Source organism: Nannospalax galili, unplaced genomic scaffold (assembly GCF_000622305.1).
Source record: "Nannospalax galili isolate Female #2095 unplaced genomic scaffold, S.galili_v1.0 scaffold533, whole genome shotgun sequence".
Lineage (NCBI taxonomy): Eukaryota > Metazoa > Chordata > Mammalia > Rodentia > Spalacidae > Nannospalax > Nannospalax galili.
This window is the reverse complement of record NW_008333774.1, coordinates 568,361-577,630: the sequence shown is the minus strand read 5'-3', so window position 1 is coordinate 577,630 and position 9,270 is coordinate 568,361. Positions and strand designations below refer to the sequence as shown.

General features: G+C 38.6%; 1 pseudogene; it reads right to left on the bottom strand.

Annotated features, from left to right (window-relative positions):
• Positions 1 to 4,775: 4,775 nt before the first annotated feature.
• LOC103730197 lies at positions 4,776 to 8,909 on the bottom strand (annotated as a pseudogene).
• Positions 8,910 to 9,270: the final 361 nt, after the last annotated feature.

Below are 9,270 nucleotides of genomic sequence, written 5' to 3'. Positions count from 1 at the left end.
TGGAAAAGAGAATATCAACACTGGATGATAAAGCTGAAGACTTAGACCACTCAAGCAAAGAATATAAAATATGTTAAAAAGGAAGGAATGGAAAATGCAGAAGATGTAGGACACCATCAAAAGACCAACTCTATGTATCATAGACAGACAGGAAGGCAAAGAATGCCAGGTCAATGACAGTCATCAGCTCTTCAACAGGATTGTAGAGGAAAACTTCCCTAAATTAAGGAAAGATATTCCCATACAAATATGATAATCCTGCCTTTAGTCCCAGCACTCAGGAGGCAGAGGCAAGCAGATTGCTATGAGACTGAGGTAAGCCTGGTCTACAAAGCAAGTTCTAGGTCAGGTGAGGCTACAGGGAGACCCTGTCTCAAAAAGACAAAAAATTGAACGTACAGAACAAAGAGAGGAGAAATAAATTACATAAAAAGAGAACCCTGGGCTGAAGAGAATACTCAGTGGTTAAGAGAACTGACTGCTCTTGAAGAGGTCCCAGATTCGGTCCCCAGCATCCACATGATGGCTAAAATCCATCTTTAACTCTAGTTCCAGATCAGAAGAACTCTTCTGACCTCTGCAGGCTGGCATTGTATGACATGAGTGCACTTGCATACATGCCAGGAATACACTTATACACATAAAATTACAAAATCACAATAAATAGAATATTTAAAGAAAAATGAAAACTATGAAAGCTGGAAGAGCCTGGACCAAAGTATTCCAAATTGTAAATGACCATAGATGGGAACACAGAATACTTTACTAATCAAAACTATCAGAGTTGAAGGAGAAAAAAAATCTTTCATGACATGAATTGGCTGAAAGAATACATATCCACAAAACCAGTCCTACAGAGAATACTTGAGGCAATAAAAAGGACTCAAGAAAGAAATGATCATACCCAAGAGGTTACAGAAAGTAAACAAATGAAAGTATAATTATGTAAACACAAAATAGGACCAAAAACACAAAAAGAAAGTAACAGTAATCAATGCATATCTTTCAAAAATTACTTTAAATATCAATGGCTTCAACTCCTTAGTCAAAAGACAGACTAGTTGAATGGATTAAGAAACAAAATCTATCTTTTTTCTTCAAAATAATGTCTTCTCACCTTAGGGTGACCCGATGGAAGCAAATGGCACTAAGAAACAAGCAGGCATTGTGTCTCCCAAGTTCTCTTATGGTCCCTTGCTCCTGGCGCTAAGAGAAACCATAACACATCTTTATCTGAATTTTTCATAGTTGATATCCTGGGTAGGGGAAACAAGCAGGCATTGTGTCTCCCAAGTTCTCTTATGGTCCCTTGCTCCTGGTGCTATTAGACAAACCATGTAACACATCTTTATCTGAATTTTACATGGTTTATATCCAGGGTAGGGGAAATAGAGTAACTTCCGAAGGCGAACACCTGGTGCCCCATTCCACTCTGTAGCTCAGCGGCCCACAGTTCCAGATCTCTTCCGTGCCCCACCCACAGTCTCCATTAGCTTTTGTCCACGCCTCGTGGGCTGTGGTCTCACCCCAGGTCGGTAAATGCCCCCTCTTGTGTCCACGTGGAGGAGACACTGGGACGATTTTTTTCTGCACACAATTGCCAAGATGGTGCCAAAGCTCCTCCCTCAGCATCTAACTTTCAGCAGCCCATTCTCCACAGTGGGCCTTGCCCTTGGTCAGCTCACATCCCTTGGAGGAACAAATACCCTCGGGACACACATTACAATTCTAATATCTGAAAAACTAGACTGTAAATGAAAATTAATCAGAAAAGATAAGGTCACTATGTTCTGATCAAGAGAACAATTGACCAAAAAGACACTATAATTATGAATATATACACATGAGATATCATGTGCAGGTTATTTCATTTCAGTGTTCTTATGGAAATAAAAAAATACTAGGACAAATAAGTTCCTCTAGAATAGTCTTATATGGGATGTTAAGACAGAGTCTATATTTTGAATTGTAGTCAGGAAGGTCATAATGAAATGAAATGAAACAAATAAGCTCCATGACATTGATTTGATATACTCATGTTTTATTGCTTCTCATCTCACTACTATTCAGTACACCACAGATATATATATATCTACATACCACAAAATATGATAAAGATGCTTCCATTGAGAGATAATTGCATTTATAAGGAACAGCATGATGTTTCACACATGAATACATCTTTATCACTAACAATTACACTTCTCTAAGATAAATACATTCAACATCCTTTCTTTTGAGCTGTGTGTGGCATTGCTGTTAACCATATTTATCCCACTGTGGCAGAGTACACCAGAATGTATTTTGACAATGTTAACAGTATTAGAATAAGCATGGGGGTGTTGAAGCTCAGAAATGCTCTGACTTTACTCTTTTTCAATTTATGCCCAGTAGGTGGTTTCCAAGATCCCAGTTTGTCTCCTTTTATATTTTGGAAGAAAAAATATTCTTCCATGATGACTGTACTAATTTACACTTCCACCAAGTGTGTATAACAGTTTCTCCATCATCCCATTCACAATATTTGACAATTATTATATTTTGGTACTTTTCCTCTACTGAAATTTTTGTGTTTCATACAGAACAGCTCAAACAATCCTAATCATCTTTATACCCCCATCTCCATTGGCACCCTCCAATAGCAGCCCCTCTAACACTGGAGCTCATATACTCAGTCATCCCTGTTAAGGCCCACTGGGTTGTCAGTGTCCCCAGCCATTCCACAGTGCAAGTCTGTCATCCACTATGTCTAGTCAGCCTATCTAGAGTCCTTTGTTTTAAGGAAGATAAGCTCTTCTTCATCTAGTAGCAATCAGTTGCCAACATTCCTTCAGATAAGATTGAGGTCTACTGTTCATTTTCCCAGTTCTATGCTGGGTTTTTGTCTTCCTGAGTTTGCATGGGACTTGGGTACGCTGACACCATTACCACAGAATCATATGAGAAGGTTCCCAGGAGCTTGTAGGACTCTGTTTCCATATGACCATATACCTTCTCCCTGGCTCTTACAATCTTCCTGCCCTCTTTTCTGCAATGGTCCCTGAGCCTTGGGTGAGAGAAGTTTAATAAAGGGATCCTGTCCAAGGACCAGCATTCAGCAGACTCTTGATTGCTACACTTTGGCTATTTGTGAACTTTTACATTCCTGGGCCTTTGTTGCATGAGGAATGGGGGCACATTAAAATGGGGAAAACATGGTAGAACAGTTAGACACACACACACACACACACACACAGAGAGAGAGAGAGAGAGAGAGAGAGAGAGAGAGAGAGAGAGAGAGAGAGAGGAGATAAATAATGTCTAGCTGGTTTTAAAAAACCAATGGGAACCATATTAGTTCAACAACCTACTGAGAAATTATATATACAATATCCCTACATGAGTCCATGTGTATAGCTAAAGGCTACATAGCAAGACACAGCGCCAAACAGGAGATACCTTCCTTTGATTTGTTGCCCAGGGTGGTCCAAGAGACTCCCAAAATTACTCAGGCTATTGCCACAGCCCTTGATGGCCTCCCAGAATTTGAAGGTAAGACCCTACTGCTGAAGACAGAACATACTTCAGACACAGGATTCGGAGCAATAAAGCTGCAACTGAGCTGCAATCACTTCCCTTGAAGGCAGCTCTCATAGCTTTGGACAGCACTATGAAGGTGTCAAGGGGAAAAAGTCAGTGAATGATCCCAAACCAGCTTCAAGACTAAATAACCACATCAATGGCCAGCACAACATATGTCATTGGTGCAGTAGTGGCACTCTTATCTTGGAGGCAATGAACAGCTACCTAATTTGACTAAGCGCCCTCTCACAGGGAAGAACCTGAAATGTGGTCATGTAAACATAACCTAATACACATGGCTGGAGTGACCATAGATCTTAGAGAAAACCCCAAGCCTGTCACATTGATAGACTAATGTGATTTTTTGCTATGTGCAAAATATTTATCCTTATATATTACAGACAAATATCCCAGTGATGTCACCATTCATCAAAGAAGCTCATTTTGCACCAGTCAGAGACTAATACCATGTACCACAACCGTCTGTGTGGGACTTGTCTGTGAATTGCCCAGGCTGAAGTGACACATCTACAATGAAACCTCTACACCTAAGGCTCATGGAACACAGAACAGAGATGATGAAGAGGACACTAATGAATTTCTCAGTTCAGTTCTCAATGTTTTTGTATTTTATATTTCATACATATATATATAAATATACCTGGGGAAAGTAGCATCAAATAGTGATTAATCTTAAAACATTTTATGACTTTTATATTGCTGTGCTTTTCACTGGATACTGGTGCCATGCGAGTATTTGTCTTTGAAATATGTATAATCCAAACTACAATGTGCTTTAAATATGCAGCATACAGAAGGATTTGAAGAATGAAAATAATGTAAGCAAAATACATGAGCACAGTAATAATTTCTTATAATTTTTTAAAAAATCTCAGTGTCAATACCAGCCTAAATATTGTAACATTAGCAGTAATATTATACATTCATCCTAAGCAATGTGTCCCACATTATATTATTAATGTTATGGAAATTTATTATTGACATCTATTGCTAATATTATTGACAATAATATTAATTAAATAATATGATGAAGTGATAGTATAATACTTTATGTAATAATAAGCATATTATTTAATTTAAGTAACAACCACTGGAAATATTTAAGATATGTAAGTGGCACACATTACATTTCCAATCGACAGCGCTCCTCTGTGGCATTGTCTAGGGACAACTGAAAGAGAAGGGGTGGATGATCATGTTTTCATGAAAGAGAATATCTGAAACACTCTAGTCATGGCCCCCAGCACCTCCTTATTCCTCAGGCTGTAGATGATGGGGTTGAGCATGGGGGTAAGGATCGAGTAGAAGACAGCCAAGTCATCTTCAGTAGTTGAACAGAAACTCTTAGTTCGAAGATAAGTACAGAAAAAAGGTACAGAGTACAATGTCACCACAGTTAAATGTGTAGAACATGTGCTGAAGGCCTTTTTCTTTCCCTCTTTTGAGCACATATGAAAGACAGCTAAAAGGACCCATCTGTAGGAAGTAATGACACCAAGGAAAGGAAGTAGGAGAAACAGGCTTGTGCTCACAAACACCGTGTACTCATAGACCCAAGTGTCCATACAGACCAGGAGCACCATGACTGGAACATCAAAGAAGAAATGGTTAATGGGCCTAGACCGGCAATAAGGGATATGAAGGGCATAGACTGTGTGTGTTAAGGAGTTGATGGAGCCCAACATCCAGGATCCTATGATCATCTTCAGACACAACATTTTTCTCATGCAAATGGAATAATGAAATGGGTGGCAGATGGCCACCAAACAGTCATAAGCCATGGGAAACCAAGAAAAGTCCTTCGGGACCCACCATGGTCAGGGAAAAGGATTACACTCCACAGTCTAGGAAGTAGATGCTTTCCTGGCCAGAAGGGAAGTTGAATGCCATCTTGGGAACAGTTGTAGGGATGTACACCAGATTCACAAGGGAGAACTGGCTAAGGAGGAAGTACATGGGGATATGGAGGACAGAGTTTTCCTATAGCCCCAGACAGCACGCCCAGCTTGTTGAATATATTTTAATATCCAAATTGATAGTTCCTTTCCATTGTCCTCTGGCAACCTTCTCAAGTCAGAGGGAAGAGCAGCACCACAAATAAGATGTGAACATATTTCATCCTAAACATCTCCAAAACCACTACTCAAAATTCCTAGTAAGTTTTATAAGCCAAGCAAATCACAGATCCCTGTATTCCCCAATGTCCCTGCTTACCTCACCTCTGCTATACTTCCTGGCCCTCCTTCCTCATCTGGCCATACTGTAGACAGCTAAGTAAGAATCTGCTCTTTGATGCTCAGTCTCTCTAATTATCCAAGGGTACACTTTCCTTTCCTGAAAATGTGCCTACCACTTCCAAATCAGTTTTCTTGGACATGAAAGGTTTTGTGTGTTCTATGAAACCACACTGATTATAACATGCAGTTTCTATGCTTTACCCCTTGGATGCTGTTTCTATTTTTGAAATTTTTACAGATATTAACTGATGTAATATATTTTCACACTGAAAGTTTGCAAGTTTTTAAATTGTATGTAATTAAGAAAATGTTTCATAATATTTTTTCATTGTATTTTACATAAGTTTAAGCTACAAATGATACAAGTGAAGTTTAATGTGGTGTGGTGATTATAACACAAATACAAACTACATGCACACAGAAGAAAACACACATATAAATCTTTGAGAAGCAATAACTTTTGAATTTTTGTTCATGCTACTTCTTTTAACTTTTCTTCATGTTCCTTAATGTAAGCCCATTCATGTAAATTCTGATATGAACATCTTCATTTTCATAATTGCCATGGTCATTGATGAAGGATAACTCAACTAAAGTTAGGTCCTGGATCAGATTTTGAGATATTATGGCTGATGAAAATATGTAGCCATGTATGTATCCAAAATGTAGTAATGCAGTTGTAAAGTTTTATGGAAGTACAAAACCTCAGTCACTCCAATTTGTATAGATATCTCTGCTCAAGAAACCATGCCTATTTCACAGTGGGTCACTCTGAGCACATGGCTTTGTGGAAGATGCTGATTGTCCTCTTGCTCTGCAGCTGCGCTTTTCTACTCCATAGGCAGGAGTGAGAAGCAGATGAGTAAGTGGTATCAAAGTGTGAACAATGGCTAGTTGTGTACTCTTGACTTATAGCTCACCTGTAGTATATAAATATTTCTTATATTTTTATTTATATTTATTTATTTATTTATTTATTTGTGTGTGTGTGTGTTCATATCATAGTGCATGTATGGAGATCAGAGGACAACTTTCAGGAGTTGGTTCTCTCCTTCTACTCTGTGAGTGCTCAGATGGAGCTCAGGTCATCATGCTTAGCAGCAGGTGCCTTTATCTGCTCAGCCAGCTCAACTGGCCAAAGAAATTAAATTATTTTTCATATATTTGTTTATTGTGTGTCACTTATATTTTTGTTTACACACTTCAGTTTAATCATTTAAGGGAAATAAAACAAAATTAAATGGTCATATTTATGTTCAATAAAACAAAACAATAATGAATACATTTTCCTGCTTGAATACATTTTCCTACTATTCTATATCCAGAGCTTGGCTTGGGGATTGCCTCATAATGTGACATTTTACTGCTCCTCTGTCTCTATGCTGTTGATTCTTCTTCACTCACTCATCAAAGCACGCATGGATTGTGGTTCTAATTTATTATATTTCCAGCTCATAGTTGATTTCTTCTCTTACCTAGTTCTACAAGACAGAGATTATCAGAGTTACTGTTTTCTGTGCCCCTCCCCTTTAGCAGGGAATGCAGCCTAGACTAAAAAGTTTTAGGCTCATCTCACCCTAGGGTTTCCTAATCTCCTCCTTTTTTTTTTTTAATAAGAAGGAAGGGTCATAGAGGCCACAATATTATTACTTGAAATTATAATATAGCGCATAACTATTCGTGCTTCCACAAGAATAGGTATGCCAGTCAATATTGGGCCCAAGAACAGAGCGAAGCATTGGAGCCACTTTGGCCAAGGTGTAGAAAATTCAAACATCTTATCGATTTCCTTGTGTAAATCATTAATCTGTTGGTGTATAGTATGTGAAAAATCAGACAAATTAAAACAACACATTCCTGGAAATGGTTCACATCCCACGTGATTTTTAACAGTAAATAATCTATAGTAGCTCTATTTTGTGACATAGCAGTTCTTAGTTCCCATTTTCAGATTAATTTCTCCTAGTATTTTTGCAGTTATATTTGCTGTTTTACTAGTTATACAAGCAAGTTTAGATATTTCCTTTTACATTCCAGTTACCATGCCAAGTATAGGAAGCAAAAAGGCAATACTAACAGCTGCAGCTTTTGGGTCAAGTAGCTTGAGAGAATCATCACAGCCTTCAGGTAAAGATTTATGCATTCATTTTATAGGAGGGGTTATTAGCAAAGGCATTATATGTCCTAAAGCACATAATCCTTAATATCCATAAGGCAATGCTGCATAGGATTCATTATTGCAAAAGAAGGTTCAACCTACAGGCAATTGTTTCCCTTGCTTTAAGGTATAATTAGAGGTGGTATTGCAATGCAAGGGAATAAAATTAAAATCAAAACACAAACAATGATTAACAATAATGTGACATACAGGTGTTTGATTATATATTTAACATGTTGTGTCTGATTTTCTATATTACCCTTAGTTATCTGTCTATAAAGATTCATAGGTACCCCAATTCCTATTAGATTTTTCTTTAACAATCCTGGTACAGAAGGGTATCCTTGTATATAGAAACTCTGTTTATTATAACCCTTTTGTGCAAGACGAACCCATAAATTCCAGTCCAAATCATTACACATGAACAGGCTGGTTCATTGCAAAGATGTGGTTGATCTAACTACTTCAATATCTTTAAAAGGTCTCTTTTGCTTTTTTACACAGCTATAACTTCCTACGTATCTTCTAGGGTCAGACCTTCTATAAAAATACTGAAATTGGCCGGGCATGGTGGCGCATGCCTTTAATCCCAGCACTTGGGAGGCAGAGGCAGGCGGATCTCTGTGAGTTTGAGGCTAGCCTGGTCTCCATAGCAAATCTAGGCCTGCTGGGGCTATATTGAGACCCTGTCTCGAAAAGAACCCCCTCAAAAAAAAGAAAAAGAAAAAAAATATTGAAATCATGCTTGGTTTTTAGGCTCTGGTCAGTAGCATTTTTACAACCTAAAAATCCTCCATCCATTTGGCTATATATCCTCTGTCCATCCTTTTTCCCATATAATGGGTCCAGGTGCCACGCACAGTTTTGTGTAATACACTCGAGTACTAATCCTGATCCTATAATAGGTACACCATTAACATTAGTATTGATGACACATTTCAGCTTTTACTCTATTCAGTCAGTATAGTTAGAACACAAACAAGAAGAACTTCAGGTTTAGATATATCTTGGCCTTGGCACCGTCCCAACTCTTGGGCGTCGTTCATCAGTTTCTTAATCATTCCCCAGGTCACAGGCAGCTGCATCTTCTTCTGCCGGGTCTCCTTTTCTGTTTTCCCAGGATCAGTGCAGCCAACTTTGCTGTGGAAGGCTCAGTTGAGCAGTCTGATATATCTGAGCAGTGCCCATGGCGCGGGGGGGGGGGGGGGGCTTGGGGGTTCATTTTCTGTAAAGACACAAGCATACCCTCACCCCATTGTTAGTAAAGGAGCTAGAGTTCTACTCCAGAACCCT